The sequence below is a fragment of the Amblyraja radiata genome, chromosome 2 (genome assembly GCF_010909765.2).
Source record: "Amblyraja radiata isolate CabotCenter1 chromosome 2, sAmbRad1.1.pri, whole genome shotgun sequence".
Taxonomy (NCBI): Eukaryota; Metazoa; Chordata; class Chondrichthyes; order Rajiformes; family Rajidae; genus Amblyraja; species Amblyraja radiata.
The window spans coordinates 55,261,634-55,281,572 of NC_045957.1; positions in this window are offsets into that span (position 1 = coordinate 55,261,634).

Below are 19,939 nucleotides of genomic sequence, written 5' to 3' on the forward strand. Positions count from 1 at the left end.
AGGGACTATCCCAACATTAAGAAACAGCTAGACAGGAACATGGATAGGCCAGGTTTGGAGAGATATGGACCAAGCACAGGTAGGTGGGACTAGTGTAGCTGGGACACGCTGGCCGTTGTGGGCAAATTTGGCCGAAGAGCCTATTTCCACACTGTATCACTCTATGACTCTATAACTGACCATTCACCTCACCAACGCTATCTATCTAGTTGGAGATTTCCATTAATCTGGATTTATTTCTACAGGAATCTGTAGTGTCCATGAACAAAGCAATTAGCAAGGCTCTTCAACCAGTCTGTTGGAACTACCTACCCTGGGACAGCATCCCAACCAGGAAATAAGCTTTAAATAGTATCTGGAAGGTGAAATAAATATAGGGAAATATATTACGAGAGAGATACAAAAGAAACAAAAAGGGAAATATTTTAAATTATTTCAATTTTTAGTTTGAAAATCTCCCATATCATTTTTCCTCTAAGACACAACCCTATACTTGTAAAGGTAACTATTCAAGGCCAAGAGTTTACATTAAGCTGTAATGGTTGATTATTAGCGAGTTAACCCTGAATGTACCAAAACTATATTTTTCTGCCATCTTTAGTGGTATACTCATTTCATACAATTGTAATAAGAGATACAATGTTAAAGTAAGCGTGAAGAGTTTTTGAAGTGCACCAGTATTTCGAGGATACTGGAGTGACAACATATAGATAATGGATCTTGAATCAATATTGAATCCAAGAATGTGGACATTACTCAAATGAAACATTCCAATCTGGGTCATATCAAATTCTTGAGTGTTATTGTGACTGTGTCTGTTCATGTAAATGTAAGGTTTTCTACCACATCCCTGACAAGAGTTCTTAAAGGTTGAGAGCTTCCAGGGATCGTGAGATGAATGCACATTTTCCAGCTTCTGCCCTGCCCTTGTAGTTACAATGTTGATATAGCTGGTCCAGTTCAATTTATTTGGTCCTTCCCAACGTGTTGCTGCAGGAATACCAATCCTGACGTCATTGATGGTCAGATTAAAATGGTGTGACGATAACCACCAATTGTCAACCTGAGCTTGGATGTTTACCAAGGCCAATAAATGAGACTGAGTTTTGTGGAATCATTGGGAAATAACTCTTTCCTCTATAATAAAGTAATGAAAAGAATCCAGTTAAAAGGCCATGTATCCACCGGTTATTTTGTCAGAATTCACAACAATCTTGTTGGAGATTCAATAAAATGTTCTCAGAAATTATTTGCAGAATTATTTTGGGAAATAAATTGACAATAAGCAGCTAAAGCCACTTCCCTGAGGAATTCCAGTGATATTCAGTGACCACGGTATCTCAGTATGAAAGTTTTCTGTTTACAATTACTTCAGATTTAGTTAGACCTTTTTGGTGCTGTGTGTGATTAATATGTTGTAGTTCCTCTTACCCTACATATGGCATTGTTTATGATTGCCAGATCTGAATCAAGGTTATGATGACATCTGGGGTCAAATTTCTCAGGCAGAACCTGAACTGAGGATCAGTGATCAGATTATTGAGGTGTAATAGCCCTGTCCCACGGTACGAGTTCATTCCAAGAGCTCTCCCGAGTTTAAAAAAAAATCAAACTCGGGGTAAGCATGGAGAATAAACGTAGCGGGTACGTCTGAGCTCGGGGACGTCTCTTAGCGGCTCATAACGCTAACGGCAGGTACTCGGGAAGACTCGCTAATGGCAGGTAAGCACGGGAAGACTCATGAAGATTTTACAACATGTTGAAAAATGTCCACGAGAGCCCCGAGTACCGACGAGTGGCCATTACCGTAAATCTCCGAGTTCGAATCAGGGCAAACTCGGGAGAGCTCTTGGAATGAACTCGTACCGTGGGACAGGGGTTTAAATGTCATATAATGACATTTCAAATAAATCCTTCATGATGATTTGGATGAGGCTGGCAAGATAGTAATGACACATTGCCATGTGGCTAATGTTGCAACAGCTTTAGTTTAGTTTAGAGATACAGCGTGAAAACATGTACTTTGGCCCACTGGATCCGGGCCGACCAGCGATCATCCTTACGCCAGTTGTATCCTACCCCTTGGGGACAATTTGCAGAAGGCAATTAACCTACAAAATTGCATGTCTTTGGAGTGTGGAAGGAAACTGGAACACCCGGAAAAAACCCATGCGGTCACAGCGAGAACGTGCAAAGTCCGTTCAGACAACACCCGTAGTCAGGATCGAACATGGGTCTCGTGCTGTAAGGCAGTAATTCTACCACTGCGTGACTGTGCCACCCTCTTTGTTTTGGGGAGGCTAGTTTTGTGAAGGACCTACTTTTGTTGTACGTCATTATCTCCACAACTGGGATATTATCAGGAGCCATAGTGTTTATTATATGCATACCATGGACTAATGACATGCAAACAATAATATTGGAAATACTGGTATGGCAAATTCTAGTAGATAAAGACAAAATACACAAACCAACAAACATGTCTCAGCATCATGAAACCAGAAACTATTTTAACTAAAATTAATGTAATGTTTCTTAAAATTAACCAACTTTTTCCATAATTGATCTTTAGGTTTACCTTGACTCCATTCTGGTGGTGATGCCAAACAAGTTCTTCCTCAATTTCTTAAAGTAACAAGCATTTAATAGTGTTTATGATTCCTCCCCATTTTTTATTTAAGTTGTGAAACATCTAAAGGTAATTAGAAATCTCTTACACTCCTGATATTTCCAGAATCAACTATGCACAATGCAGGAGTAATTGAATGGATTATTATATTTGCATAAGCACTAGTTATTAACCTAAACCCAAAGCACTTACAACTGTTTAGCCACATAAGAAAAAGTGTCATAAACATATTGTGTGAGAGAGAGAGTGAGATCAGCTGCTATTGCAGACGATAATGGAGGTTTAATGACATTAAATTATCCTTTGTGACAACTCTGTGGGATCTGAAATGCTACTAATTCCCAGTAGCATCTCAGCACGGTCAGCTGTGCTTACTCTAAAAATCTACACAAGGTGCAAATCACGCGCGCTCAGTGTTATACAAACACAATTTGCACTAACAGCCTAAGTTGATTATTAACAATCTGTTTCTTTTCAGGGTTTTTTTTTACATTAAGGAACAGTTTTAATGCTACATTTTTCCACATCATTCTCTTTTCATGAGTCATGTTTTTTAAAATGTGCAAATAAAACATTTATTCCAGTAGTCTGCCAAAAAATTACTACATTGTTTCTTTTTCAAACCATTCATATTTACACTTATGAATTGTAACTTTATCAGAAAGAGTCCTAAAAATTGTGGTGTACTGATACAGAGCTTCTGATTTTTTTTTCTGGTTATGCTGATATACATTGTTCTACTTTCAAACATTCAAATTTTCTACTGTTAGTTTGGCTCAACTCATGATATTAATGCCGCCATGTCAAAAACAATTCAGATTCAAGCTCTTTGGTTCAGCAGCATATAATGCAGGTTGGAATTTCATTTTAATGCCGAGGGTTTGCTGCAATACGAATTTCATCTTTTGTAGAGTTTCAAACTGAGACTCCATCTGCTGGATCAAGTGAACGTTAATGATTCTGGGGCTACATTTGAAGTGGGGCTGACAGTTGTGACGTTCCAGTCAACAGTCATTATCAACTAACAATACCAAAAACTAATTAACTGACTATTCACATCATGTTGACTGTGGGACATTGGTACGTATACAAGATGGCTGTTGTGTTTACCTGCATAAAATTGCAGCTTTATAGTATATCAAATAGTTTGAGATGTTTTGTGAGAAGTAACAAGAAACTTCAAATGCAGATTTATTTTTCTACTTGCTTTGAAACTGCAGCGAGAAACCTGAACACTCATAGTTGGTCACCTGGTCATAGTGATATTTGCACCAAAAATAGTAGCAATGTCCCAGAAACAAGAGGTAAATTACCTTTTTATCTGATACGACTAATGTTGCTTAAAGAAAGTATATTGTCTTGGATGCCAGTAGTATTTTCTATTTTACTTTGAGTAATGCTATGAGATCATTTACTTCTATTTGACCGAGTAGATAGGATGCATTTACTTGAGGAAATTATTTATCCAAACAGTTTCTAGTTGTCCAAACTGAGATCCTGCCAATAGATACTGTGAATGGTTTCATAAGATCATAAGTGATAGGAGCAGAATTAGGCCATTTGGCCCATCAAGTCTATTGCACAATTCAATCAGGGCTGATCTTCTCTCACTCCGAACCCCATTCTCCTGACCTTCCCATAACCTCTGACACCCATACAGAGATAGAATCTATCTATCTCTGCCTTAAATATAGCCACTGACTTGGCCTCCACAGCCTTCTGCGGCGAAAAAATCCACACATTCACCACCCTCTGACTAAAGAAATTCCTCCATCTCCTTCCTGAAGAACGTCCTTTAATTCTGAGGTTATGACCTCTAGTCCTAGACTCTCCCACTAATGGAAACATCCTCTCCACATCCACTCTATCCAAGCCTTTCACTATTCTGTACATTTCAATGAGGTCCCCCCCCTCATTCTTCTAAACTCCAGCGAATACAGGCCCAGTGCCATCAAACACTCATCCTATGTTAACCTACTCATTCCGAGGATCATTCTTGTAAACCTCCTCTAGCCAGCACATCCTTCCTCAGATATGTTGCCCAAAATTGCTCACTATATTCCAAACGTGTCCTGACCTGTGCCTTGTAGAGCCTCAGCATTACATCCCTGTTTTTGTATATGAGCTCTCTTGAAATAAATGCTAGCATTGAGTTTGCTTTCTCTACTACCGATTCAACTTGCAGATTAACTTTTTGGGAATCCTGCACCAGCGCTCCCAAGTCCCTTTGCACATCCGATTTCTGGATTCTCTCCCCGTTTAGAAAATATTCTACGCTTTTATTCCTACTTCCAAAATGCATGACTCCACACTTTGCTGCACTATATGCCATCTGCCACTTCTCTGCCAACTCTCAACCTACCCAAATCCTTCTGCAGAGTCCTTGCTTTCTCTACACTACCTGCCCCTCCATCTATTAAAGTGACTAACCAATTAGAAATACACACTACACTCCACTGATGATTTTTTTATAATTGCAAATTTAGAAACATTTCTCTTACAGCTATACATCTATTGTTCCAATTCAGTTACCATAGAAACATATTCATGATATAGCAAATATAAGAACCAACATATAATTAAATTTATAATTCTGTTCCGTAGGGGACTGTGTCTCTGAATGAAAACCAATGGGCACAGTTAAAAGAGATCTCTCATCACATAATTATTCTCATAATTTGAAATTTAAAATGTGTTCTTTTGTTCATCCATTTGAATCTGATAGCTTTTAGAGTTATCTACATAAAATGAAGGATGTTTCATGTCAGGTCATGTAATAAACAGTATTAGTAGGGAACAGTATTAGAAACTGGACTGTATTAAAGGATTATAAAGGACTCCATTAATTCAGCGGTATCATTTGAGATATTTAGCCTTGAGTGTTATATGTGATTGGAAGGAAGGTCTACGTTAAGTACATCAATTCACAGTTTAATAGGTATATAATATAATATCCATTTAATAGGTATAATATAATACCTATTAACATTTATAAAATGCTACAACTCCTGTTTCCATATTGGACTGTCAAATTCTCTTGGGACATTAAAATGTGCTCTGTACATGCAAGTTGTAGTGGTTGTAAATTACATGCATAATGAAGACTCTCCAAATTGTTTGACTAAAGTAACAAGTTAGCCATATCTCAAAGTCTGTCCATTCATACCCACTCATCTGGCTAATGTGATTCCAAGAAAGGCTAGGGAGAGACCTGAATTCATAGTCAAAGAGTGATACAGTGTGAAAACAGGCCATTCGGCCCAACTTGTCCACACATGTCCCAGCTACACAAGTTCCACCTGCCTGCATTTGGTCCAAATCCATCAAAACCTGTCCTATCCATGTACCTGTCTGTTTCGTAAATGTTGGGATAGTCCCTGCCTCAACTACCTCCTCCGGCAGCTTGTTCCATAAACCCACCGCCCTTTGTGTGTGAAAGGTACCCCTCACATGCCTATTAAATCTTGCCCCTTCACCTTAAACCTATGTCCTCCAGTCCTCGATTCCCCTTCTCTGGGCAAGAGACTCTGCATCTACCCGAACTATTCCTCTCATGATTTTATACCACACTTCTATAAGATCACCCTTCATCCTCCTGCGCTCCAGGGAATAGAGTCCCAGACTACTTAACCTCTCCCTATAGCTCAGACTCTCTAGTCCTGGCAACATCCTGATAAATCTTATCTGAATCCTTTCCAGCTTGACAATATCTTTCCTATAACATGGTGCCCAGAACTGAACACAATACTCTAAATGCAGTCTCACCAACGTCTTATACAACTGCAACATGGCCTCCCAACTTCTATATTCAATAATCTGACTGATGAAGGTCAATGTACCAAAAGTCTTTTTGTCCATCTTATCTACCTGCCACTCGACCTTCAAGGAAACATGCACCTGCACACCTGGATCCTTCTGCTCTACAACACTCCCCAGAGCCCTACCATTCACTGTGTAGGTCCTGCCCATGTTAGACTTCCCAGAGAGGAGAGAATCTGGCGGTGATAGTAGAGAGGTCGGTGCGGCGGTCGATGATGGTGCCAACCGAAGGACGAAGACGGACATGTGGAAGTAAGGACACCGCAGCCTGGGGAAGGAACAAAAGAGGATCTATGTTGGGGGACAACCTTGGGGGGACCTGGCACAGGGATACTTTCTGAGTACCCTCTCTATGTGGCAACTATTTGCATACATTTGGGCATGCAAACAAAGAATTTCACTGTGACTTGTCACATGACAATAAAGCATTTATTCATTTATTCCCCTCCTCAGTCAAGCTTCCTTACATTTGCCTGCCTTGCCCTTCACTCTAACGGGGATGTACATATCCTGAGCTTTTGTCATCACACTTTAAAAAACATCCCACTTGGCTGATGTTCCTCTCCCCTCAAATAACCTACTCCAGTCAACTTGAGTGAGACCTTCTCTCATACCCTCAAAGTTGGACTTACCCCAATTGAGGATTTTAACACGAGGGCCCACCCTGTCCCTATCCATAACTATCTTAACCCTAATCGAACAGTGGCCACTGGTCCTAAAAAGCTCCTCCACAAACACTTCAATTCCTTGCCCTTTCCAATTTACCAATACTAGATCACGTGTTGCCCTCTCACACGTGTGGGCCTCTACATACTGCTGGAGAAAACTCTCCTGAACACCATTAAGAAATTGCACCCCATCTACACCCTTCACACTATGATTTTCCCAGTCAATATTGGGCAAGTTGAAATACCCCACTATAACAACCTTATTTGACCTGTGGCAGTCTGCAATCTCCTGGCATATTTGTCCTGGCATATTCAATAGACAATAGGTGCAGGAGTAGGCCATTCAGCCCTTCGAGCCAGCACCGCCATTCAATGTGATCATGGCTGATCATCCTTGTATTGTATTGTATTCAAATTTATTGTCATTGTCTCAGTTAGAGACAACAAAATGAATTTCCCTTACAGGCAGTATCATAAAAATAAAAAATAAATAAATAATAAAAAATAATAAAACATATTAAAAATAAAATAGAATTTAAAAAAAAGCACAAACAGTGAAAGTCCACGACACAACATAACACAGTGGCACCAAGGTGAGAAAGGCACCATAGTCCAGCCAGCCTCCACTCCGTTCTTCCCAGATGTTCACTCGTGGTCCCCAATCAGTACCCCGTTCCTGCCTTCTCCCCATATCCCCTGACTCTGCTATTTTTAAGCCCTATCAAGCTCTCTCTTGAAAGCTTCAGGAGAACCTGCCTCCACAACCCTCTGAGACAGAGAATTCCACAGACTCACCACTCTCTGTGAGGAAAAAGTGTTTCCTCGTCTCCATTCTAAATGGCTTCCTCCTTATTCTTAAACTGTGGCCGCTGGTTCTGGACTCCCCCAACATCGGGAACATGTTTCCTGCCTCTAGCGTGTCCAAACCCTTAACAATCTTATGTTTTCAATCTTATCATCCTTCTAAACTCCAGAGTGTACAAGCCCAGCTGCTCCATTCTCTCAGTATATGACAGTCCCGCCATCCCGGGAATTAACCTTGTAAACCTATGCTGCACTCCCTCAATAGCAAGAATGTCCTTCCTCAAATTAGGGAACAAAACTGCACACAATACTCCAGGCGTGGTCTCATTAGGGCTCTGTACAACTGCAGAAGGACCTCTTTGCTCCTATATTCGATTCCGCTTGTTATAAAGGCCAACATGCCATTCGCTTTCTTTACTGCCTGCTGTACCTGCATGCTTACTTTCATAGACTGATATACAATAATGCAATACAATACAATATTTTATTCCATGTCGTTTGAACCTCAGTGAGGCTCAAACGAAACTTTGTTTCCACAGCCATACAAACAAAGACAATTCCTACAAGATATACAAACAATTCAATTTACACAAACATCCATCACAGTGAATCTCCTCCTCACTGTGATGGAAGGCAAAGTCTTTTCTCTCCCCTGCACCATTTCTCTCCCGATGTCGAAGCCCCAGGCAGGCGATGGTAAGTCCCACGACCATTTAAGGCCGCGCCAGGCGATGTACGGCCCCGCTCCAGACCCAAAAGTCACAAAGTTGGAGCCTCAGGCGGGCGCTGGAATGTCCCGTGGCCATTAAAGCCGCGCCGGGCGATGTACGGACCCGCTACCGGTCGTTCCAACCCCCACGACACAGGCGGGAGAAGTCGCATTGCGGGAGCTCCGAAAAGTGGTCTCCCACACGGACCTGCGAGCTCCCGATATCACAGTCCACCGGACCTGCGGCTGCAGCTGGAGCCTCCGAGGTCCGGAGTCGGGCCGCAGCAGCGAGCCACCACCACTCCCCACGCTCCGAGACCATGGTAAGTCCGCAGGCTCCGCGACTGGAGCCCCCAGGTCATTCCGGTTGGAGGCCGCTCCACGGTACTAGGCCCCAACGACAACGGAGACCCGACAGTAAAAAGGTCGGGTCTCCCGTGCAGGGAAGAGAGTTTTTAAAGTTTCCCCCCCCCCGCCCCCCACATGTACACAGTTAAAAACAGTATTTTTTTAAAAAACACGAACAACTACATTTAACTAGACAAAAAATAAAAAAAAGACAGACAGGCTGTAGGGGCCGCTGCAACAGTGAGTCGCGCCGCCGCAGACTCCGCCACCGCCGTCGCCGTGCCAAGGACCCCAAGATCCCGTTGTACTTCCCCTTTTCCCAACTTGACGCCATTTAGATAGTAATCTGCCTTCCTGTTTTTGCTACCAAAGTGGATAACCTCACATTTATCTACAATAAACTTCATCTGCCATGCATCTGCCCACTCCCCCAACCTGTCCAAGTCACCCTGCATTCTCAAAGCATCCTCCTCATAGTTCACACTGCCACCCAGCTTTGTGTCATTTGCAAATTTGCTAATGTTACTTTGAATCATTGATGTATATTGTAAATAGCTACGGTCCCAGCACCGAGCCTTGCAGTACCCCACTAGTCACTTCCTGCCATTCTGAAAGTGACCAGTTAATCCCTACTCTTTGTTTCCTGTCTGCCAACCACTTCTCTATCCATGTCAGCACTCTACCCCCAATACCATGTGCCCTAATTTTGCCCACTAATCTCCTATGTGGGACCTTATCAAATGCTTTCTGAAAGTCCAGGTACACTACATCCACTGGCTTTCCCTTGTCCATTTTCCTAGTTACATCTTCAAAAAATTCCAGAAGATTAGTCAAGCATGATTTCCTCTTCGTAAATCCATGCCATCCTGTTACTGCTATCCAAATATTCGGCTATCTCATCTTTTATAATTGACTCCAGCATCTTCCCCACCACGATGTCAGGCTAACTGGTCTATAATTCCCTGTTTTCTCTCTCCCCCCTTTCTCAAAAAGTGGGATAACATTAGCTACCCTCCAATCCACAGGAACTAATCCTGAGTCTATAGAACATTGGAAAATTATCACCAATGCATCCACGATTTCTAGAGCCATTTCCTTAAGTACCCTGGGATGTAGACCACCAGGCCCTGGGGATTTATCAGCCTTCAGTCCCATCAGTCTATCCAACACCATTTCCTGCCTAATGTGGATTTCCTTCAGTTCCTCTGTCACCCCAGATCCTCTGGCCACTACTATATCAGGAAGATTGTTTGTGTCCTCCTTAGTGAAGACAGATCCAAAGTACCTGTTCAACTCATCTGCCATTTCCTTGTTCCCCATAATAAATTCACCTTTTTCGGTCTTCAAGGGTCCAACTTTGGTCTTAACTAATTTTTTCCTCTTCACATACCTAAAGAAGCTTTTACTATCCTGCTTTATATTCTTGGCTAGCTTATCTTTGTACCTCATCTTTTCTTTCCGTATTGTCTTTTTGGTTATCTTCTGCTGTTCTTTAAACATTACCCAATCCTCTTGCTTCCCGCTCATGTTTGCTATGTTGTACTACTTCACTTTAATTTTTATACTGTCCCTGACATCCCTTGTCAGCCATGGTCGTCCCTTTCTCCCCTTGGAATCTTTCTTCTTCCTAGGAATGAACTGATCCTGCACCTTCTGTATTATTCCTAGAAACACCTGCCATTTTTGTTCCACTGTCATCCCTGCTAGTGTATCTTTCCAGTCAACTTTGGCCTGCTCCTCCCTCATGGCCCCATAGTCCCCTTTATTCAACTGCAACACTGACACCTCCGATCTACCCTTCTCCCTCTCCAAATGTAGATTAAACCTGACCATGTTATGGTCACTGCCTCCTAATGGCTCATTAACCTCGAGGTCCTTTTTCAAATCCGGTTCATTACATAACACTAAATCCAGAATTGCCTTTTCCCTGGTAGGCTGCATTACAAGCTGTTCTAAGAATCCATCACGAAGGCACTCTACAAAGTTCCTTTCTTGGGGTCCAGTACCAACCTGATTGTCCCAGTCTACCTGCATGTTGAAATCTCCCATAACAACCACAACATTATTTTTGACTATAGTATTCAGTTAATAATATTGCTTTAATTCTTACAAGCAAGTTCGGTGGTAATTTAAGATCAATGTATTAAATGATGTTTATACTCAACCACTGAGTCAAAGTACGTTTTTTAAGATTACCCTAATCTCATAGATGTCTGGAAGAGCCTATATCCATGCCAAAGATGGCAATTTAAATTATGCTGTCGGATGTCAGTTTTGTTCATGAAACTGAACTATATACAAACTGTTTGAACTTTATATTTGTGCTATTAGAGTAAGTCAAATCTTACAAGTTTTTACTGTGCACAGAAGATTATGGCACTGAGTAGTTTATCCCGATTTCAATATGCTGTGATTGATTAGGCTGACATCCATTAAATAGCTGCAAAGACTGCTGATAATGGTGACAAAACACAGAGCATTATCAAAACCACTTTTCTGTTTGATCTTTTAAAATGTGAAAAAGCAGATAATTGTTGTAACTAATAGATTATTTGTTATTCAATTTGTGGTCTTGTCATTAATTTTAATAAGCACAGTGATAAAAAATGTTGTATTCTACATTAAATTGAGTCAGCAAATGTTAGAATGTTGTCACCCTTACTTTCAGCTTAGGTTTTGATTTCAGCCATATTTGGCTAAACTACTTAGTTGTTTTCAGGGCCCATGATTATATTTGGTACATTTTAAATTAAGATGATAGCAGCTTATCAAAGTGTGTATTCTAAAATATTACACTAAATCTCTCAAATCAAATATAGTCAATGGTTTGCTGTTTCATCGACAACTTCTGTCATAAACTCTAAATTGAAATGAAACTTACAGTATTGATGTTAGACATGCAGAATCTCATCACAGTGACAGTCAGACTTTCTTGGTTCTCTTAAAGAGAGTGGCATGTGGTGATTAGCTATCCAATCAACGTGAGAGTGAATTTGTGACCAGTTAACATAGATATCGGAATGTCATCTACGATGAAAACAGTTACTTTGCATAGCAGTATTAATTTTTTTTGGATCTTCCCTGACTGCTGCTGACTAGTGTAGAACATTTTGAAGAGACCTTCCACCACATTATACAGGCACAAGCAAAGACAGTTTCACTCTTCAGAAAGAATATCTATGTGGAGAATCCTGAAACCAAGGCCATATTTCTGATACAAAATGTTCACACTTCTTCTTTGATGGCTCTAGCACTCTTTCTGGCTGCTGTTGCTGTCTTCCAATGATTTACTCATGCTTTTATCTACGTGTTTATTTCTTTCATTTTTTTCCCATCCACACACATTTCTCAATGTTATTTTCATTACTAGACAACTGACAGCCTTGTTAAATTATGATGAATCCACTCGACAGTCTGGAATGTGAATGAATAATTTGTGTGGTTCAGAAAAATATTTAATTAACATGCATCTACTGCAAAGTTTTTTTCCTTCTTATCAAACTAGCTACAAAAGACTCCAGAAGTACTGAGACAAAGTGAAGAAATCCAAGCCTTCACCTCCCTTACTCAGGTATCCTGGTAAATTGTGTGTGGCACAATGAGCCAGTACAATAACGTGTAATTAATAATGCAATTATATGTCATGCATGTCATAAATCATTTTAAATTGTGCATGCTATTGCTGGTAAAAATATTATTTCAAAAGACTGATATGTTTTCAGCTTTATAACTTCTTATTTCATTTCTGATCTGAGTAGTGGTGAACTGCAATATAGAAAGATAAGGTGTGATGAATAGCCAATCATTAAAGAGAATATTAAGGCATCCAGCCATGGCCACATGAGTCTACCTATTGCAATATTTCATTCTAGTTGATTTACTTTTAAAGCTCTGACAATGCATTATTTATAGTGTTTGTAGTAAAGCTCACAAAAACCTTCATATTGACTTTGACAATTGCCGTTGTTTAAAGTTACATATTTTCTTTTACTCAAGCGTATGTATTTTTATATAGATTACAGCATTGTTTTAAGTCCACAATATTGGAGTGAAACTTTAAACAAAATGAAAAGCAGATTTTCACTTAAGATCATAGTATGGTTATGGTACTTTGTGTTTCAATAGTAATTTATAATGGACTGGGAATATATTGAATTTATATCATCTAAGCACAGCAATCCCTCCAGTTCCATATCTCTGCTCTTTTCCCAGGGCTCTGCACGGAAGTGCCTGATTGACTCACTTTCCACCAGCCTGTAGGCAATAAGAACCATATTATGAAAATCAAAAATAACTGCAGATGGCAAAATAAAAAATGAAAAGAGAAATAGAGTTACCCTTTCAGACACAAGTCCTGGTTCTGAAACAGTTCCTCAGCTTCTTTTTCCACAAATGCTAACTAACTTGTGTTTCCAGTAGTTTGCTGTTTTTATTCGTGTGGATCCTGGAGCCTGTTCCACCATTCATTCTTCTTGTCCTCAGCTTCACGTTTCTACCTGACAATTCTCAACCGTTCTTTGGGCCAAATGGCCTTGAGACTATCTCGGCCATTAACAAATTCATTGCCCTGGCCTCCCTCAGTTTGATGAAAAAAGCTTGCTGGGCAGAAGTCCACAATGTTGTTCACCGACAAGAGAATTATTTTCTGCTCCATGTTGGACATTATTTTATTAAACATTATTTTATTGTGATGGACTTCTAAAGCATCTTTAATTGGATCCCATTTTAACCAGCTAATCTGGAGTGTTATCGCTATTGGCTGCACTTTCCAAAGTGAGTTATGGAAATAGGAAAGGTCTTAATCACAACAATAGAATATTCAAACGCCTAATTGCAGTTTTACCTGGTTGCTAAATGCAAAGAGGAAAAAAAAGTTATGTGGAAGACTCCAATTTCAAATCATAACTGCCCTCACCACAGTGCACACACGTTTCCCACCACCAGTCACCCTGTGCCTTTCCCCTCCTTTGTATGCTTATCTCCCATCCCTAAAATCTCATGTTTTCTTTTTTGTTCCCCTGCTTTCCTCTCCCTACATTTACCCTGTCCACTTTCACGCTACCCCTCTCCCCAACTTTACATCCCACCACTCCTCTTCCGTCCTTATCTGACATTCTTTTGTCTCATTTTGTCATTTACTCCACCCACGTGCCAATCACATCCCCTTACCTGTATTCACCGATGGCCCACCTTCCCCCTGTCCATTCCCTTCACAGATGCGGCCTGAATTGCTCCCAATCATACACTATTATTTTCCATCTATTAACCAACTTTGTTTGTTTTAGTATATTATCCCCAATTTCATGTGCTGTAACCAACTAATCAATCTCCTGTTTAAGAAGGAACTGCAGATGTTGGAAAATCAAAGGTAGACAAAAATGCTGGAGAAACTCAGCGGGTGAGGCAGCATCTATGGAGCGAAGGAAATAGGCAACGATTCGGGCCGAAACCCTTCTTCAGATTGATGGGGGGGGGGGAAGAAGAAAGGAAGAGGAGGAGCCCGTGGGCTGAGGGAGAGCTGAGAGGGGAAGGAGAAAGTAAGGACCACCTGAAATTAGAGAAGTCAATGTTCATACCGTTGGGGTGCAAACTGCCCAATTCGGAATGGGAGGGGTAGTTGAAGTGCTGAGCCACCGGGAGATAAGGTTGGTTATTGCGAACCAAGCAGAGGCGTTTGGCGAAGCGATCACCAAGCCTACGCTTGGTCTCGCCGATGTAGAGCAGCTGACATCTAAAGCAGCGGATGCAATAGATGAGGTTGGAGGAGGTGCAGGTGAACCTCTGCCGCACATGTAAAGACTGCTTGGGTCCTTGAATGGAATCAAGGGGGAAGGTAAAGCGACAAGTGTAGCATTTCTTGCGGTTGCAAGGGAAAGTGCCCGGAGAGGGGGTGGTTCGGGTGGGAAGGGAAGAATTGACCAGGGAGTTACGGAGGGAGCGGTCTCAATCTTCTAATCCATCTCCTGTGTGAGACTTTATCCAAAGCTTTCTGCAATTCCAAGTATACCGAACCCACTAGATTTCCTCATCTACTTTACTGGATTCATCCTCAAAGAACTAGTAGTTTAGCCAAACATTATTTCCCTTTCATACTTTGATTCACATTAGCCTACTTTTCTTTTTTAGCATTTCTATTGAAGTTGGTCTGAATTCAAGTTCTTTGCCAGTTTACTCTCATGTCGGGGCGGCCTGGCGCGAGGCTGAGACAGTAACGGCACTCACGTGAGGGCGATCCGGCTCGGGGCTGGAACGGTGCTCCGGTGGCTGGGATGGCGTTCTGGCGGCGGTGACCTGAGTCCGGGGTTCGGCCGCGGGCCAGCGGCTGTGTCGGCAGGACTGGTGGACGGCAGCTTCGACCACCCCGGGGCCGCGGTGTTTGAGCCGCGGGACTGTTTGTGCCATCGCCCGGTGGGGTATCGCCTCAGCGCAGAGGGAGAAGAGGAGGGAAGAGACTGCAGCCCTAAGACTTTTGCCTCCATCACAGTGAGAAGGTGCTATGTGGACTCACTGTGGTGGATGTTAATATGTGTTTATTGTTGTTTTTTTATTGTATTGTATGTATGTATGACTGCAGGCACGAAATTCCGTTCAGACTTCGGTCTGAATGACAATAAAGGAAACCCTGTAACCCTGTATTCTACTCTTCCTTTACTTTTCAATTTCTCAGTTATTCTTTGCAGAATTCTAAAATAATCTCAGTCCTTGGGTGTACTGTGTTCTGTCAAATTTATAAGCCTTCTAAGCTTTGGTTTTCTTTAACATCTCAATTTAATATACCAATCCATGCCTTGACCTCTTCTCTTGTCATTACTGTGCCATAAAATAACATGTATTTGTCATTTACTGTTTCATTTATGCCTGATATTGCCTATCCATTGCCATGCTCTTTCAGTTTCCAAATCTACCAGAGCAAAACCGCACCAATCTCTTGCATAGTGCCGTATATTTATGTTGAAAATCCCAGTTTCCGATTATACAGGGGAAATTGTTCAGGTTATTCCAATATTAATTAATCTTTCCCATTGCAGTAAGATTGAGATAGGGAGCAGTATCACACCAGTCTGATCTAGAAATCTCTCTTGCGTACATTCCAGGAATTCATCTACATTATAACAACAATTTAATTTGCCCACTCTACATATAGATCAGAATCACACTCTATTCCCCCAGTTCCATGCACCTTTACTTTCCTTATGTATACCATGCAAAATATTCAGGTGATTATAAACAACTTTCTGATCGAAGAAGGGTCTCGACCCGAAACGTCACCCATTCCTTCTATCCAAAAATACTGCCTGTTCCGCTGAGTTATTCCAACATTTTGTGTCTATCCGATGTAAATAAGCATCTGCAGTTCCTTCCTACACATTCTTCCAATGTTTAGTTTATATATACACAGTGCCGGATTTACGTATAAGCTAAACAAGCTATAGCTTAGGGCCCCCACTTTCTAGGGGGCCCCCCGAAAAAATTGATGGGCCTCGAGGTCTAGGGGGGCCTCCGGCCAAGGCAGAACACCTACCGTTCAACTCTGGGCGGCCCCCCTCTCTATCTCTCTCTCTCCATCTCCCCCCGCTATCCGTGTCCGGGCCGCCGGGCTCCGCTCGCTCCTCATCCGCTGGCACGGCAGGCCGCCTTGCACATGCGCACAACCACGGCCAGCACATCATCAGCCGCCCTGCGCATGCGCACTGCAACGGCAACTGGTTGGCGCTGGGCACTTTCTCCCTCGCTTTGAATTGTGGGAGATTTGGCCGCCATGGCTGTCCGGTCGTTGGGGGCCTCACAAGTGGAACAGCTTAGGGCCTCTCTTCATCTAATTCCGGCACTGTATATACAGTGCGGAAACAAGTCCTACAGCCCATCGAGTCCGAACTGACCAGCGATCCCCGCACGTTAACACTATCCTACATACACTAGTGACAATTTACACTTATTTTCTTTTTTTTTTGTTTAAAAAAATATATATATATTTTATTAGAAGTTAATACAGTACAAAACAATACAGTGGCACCTAATTTTAGGTGCCAACTATGTCATACCGTAATCCATTCTATGTACAACCTCTAGTTTTATGTTATGAGAAGGAAGTAAGCAAGACAAGAAAAAGAAAACAATAGAAAGGGGAAAAAGTGGAAAAATAGATGGTAGAGAGTAGAAAAACGTGAAGTGTGTATATAAAAAAGAAAAAAAGAAAAGAAAAAAGAAAAAGTGGAAAGTAGAAATAGAAGAGAAGGCCCCTTAAAAGAGAATTTTTCAAATCTATATTCGGAGATGTAAATCTATCCACGTCATGAACTGAAATCAGCAATCCTTATGGTACCGCTGCATCACATGATTCCAAAAAGTCGATGAAAGGAGACCAACTCCTTAAGAATTGGTCATATTTATCTATTAGTCGGAGTCTCATTTCTTCAAGGCGTGCTATGTCCATATTCCTAATCCACATGGCCTACGTCTTTGGAAGAGAGAAACCCACATGGTCACGGTGAGAACATTCAAACTCCGGGCCTACTGGCGTTGTAAGGCAGCAACTCTTCCACGTACCACCCTGCTGTTTTTTTAGCTCCACACCAATTGATTCTAATTCTATTTCACATTCTGCTTAGCTGATCCTTAATGATTTTGTATTGATGTCAGCACTTACAAACAATGCTCCCACACCTCCACTTCCTTTCCGCTTGTCCTTCCTAAAATACTTAGTTCTCAGCTTTAATCACCCTGCAGCCTTGATTTTGTAATGGCAATTCAACCATATTCTTTTATGACTGTTAAAATCATCCTTGTCATGAAAACAGTGTGTTTTCAGAGTGGTAGAATCTGGAGGGAATTAAAGAGAATGTGGGATGATTTTTTTAATGAATTAATGTAGAATTGGTGTTAATGAATGTGGACGCTTGATATACTAAATGGCATGTTTCCCTAATCATCCACATAGTTTAGTGTAGAGATGCAGTGCGGAAACAGGCCCTTCTGTCCATTAGGTTTGCACCGACCAGCGATCCCTGCACATTAACTATCCTACACACACTAGGGACAATTTTGTTATTTACCAAGCCAATTAACCTACAAACCTGTATGTCTTTGGAGTGTGGGAGGAAATTGAAGATCTTGGCGAAAATCAACACTGTCACGGGGAGAACGTACAAACAACGTACAAACTCCGTACAGACAGCACCCGTAGTCGGGTTCGAACCCGGGTCTCCGACGCTGTGAGGCAGCAACTCTACCGCTTCGTCATTGTAGGTGATCTATCCTTTCAGAGCAGACTACAATGTGGAGCCTATTAGGAAATAAAATAGACTCGGGAGACTGCTAGACAACCTGGCTATTCCTCCTCTTCTTTGGGGTCGTCACCTATACCCTCTTTCTGCACACAGCCGCAGTGTGACTATCCGTCTAAATGTGCCATCTATAGTCCTCAGCCTTGCAGTGAATTCAACCTTTACTCCAGCTCAGTTCAAACAACTGCACCTGGAGACAATAAATCCTTAAGTAGGTGTCTACAATGCCCTCCATAATGTTTGGGACAAAGACCATTCATTTATTTATTTGCCTCTGTATTCCACAATTTGAGATTTGTAATAGAAAAAATCACATGGTGTTAAAGTATACATTGACAGATTTTAATAAAGGCCATTTTTATATCTTTAGGTTTCACCATGTAGAAATTACAGCAGTGTTTTTACATAGTTCCCCCCATTTCAGGACACCATAATGTTTGGGACACAGCAATGTCATATAAATGAAAGTAGTCATGTTTAGTATTTTGTTGCATATCCTTTGCATGCAATGACTCCTTGAAGTCTGCAATTCATGGACATCACCAGTTGCTGGGTGTCTTCACTGGTGATGCCAGGCCTGTATTGCAGCCATCTTTAGCTTATGCTTGTTTTGGGGGCTAGCTGTAATTTCTACATGGTGAAACCAAAATGTATAAAAATATCCTTTGATAAAATCTGACAATGTGCACTTTAACCACATGTGATTTGTTTCTATTACAAATCTCAAATTGTGGTGTACAGAAGCAAATAAATAAATGATGGGTCTTTGTCCCAAACAATATGGAGGGCACTGTAGGCCAATGGAAGTGTCCACAACTTATCTTGTGGTTAGGGATTTGCATTTCACTGATCTGAACTGCCTAGAATGTGCATGCTATGCCTCACCTTTATCTTAATTTATAAAGTTGAAACTAGACTCTCCGTAATCTTCTCAGGAAGTAGAGGCGCTGATGTGCTTTCTTTATAATTGCGTCAGTGTGCTGGGACCAGGAAAGATCTTCGGAAATATGCACGCCCAGGAATTTGAAGTTCTTGACCCTTTCCACCATCGACCTGTTGATACAAACGGGATTGTGGGTCCCTGTCCTACCCCTTTCAAAGTCCACAATCAGTTCCTTGGTTTTGCTGGTGTTGAGAGCCAGGTTATTGTGCTGGCACCATTTGGTCAATCGGTGGATCTCGCTTCTATACTCTGACTCGTCACCATCAGTGATTCGTCCCACAACAGTGGTGTCGTCGGTGAACTTGATGATGGAGTTCGCACTATGTCCGGCTACACAGTCATGAGTATAGAGTGAGTACAGCAGGGGGCTGAGCACGCAGCCTTGAGGTGCTCCCGTGCTGATTGTTATCGAGGATGACACATTTCTACCAATACGGACAGACTGTGGTCTGTGGATGAGGAAGTGGAGGATCCAATTGTAGAGGGATGCGCAGAGACCCAGATATGAGAGCTTGGTAACCAGCTTGGAGGGGATGATGGTGTTAAACGGTGAGCTGTAGTCAATGAATAACAGCCTGACATATGAATTTTTGTTGTCCAAGTGGTCCAGAGTGGAGTGCAGAGCTAGTGAGATCGCATCCACCGTTGATCTGTTGTGGTGGTAAGCGAACTGCAGTGGGTCAAGGTTCTTGTCGAGGTAGGAGTTGATATGCGCCATAATCAACCTCTCAAAGC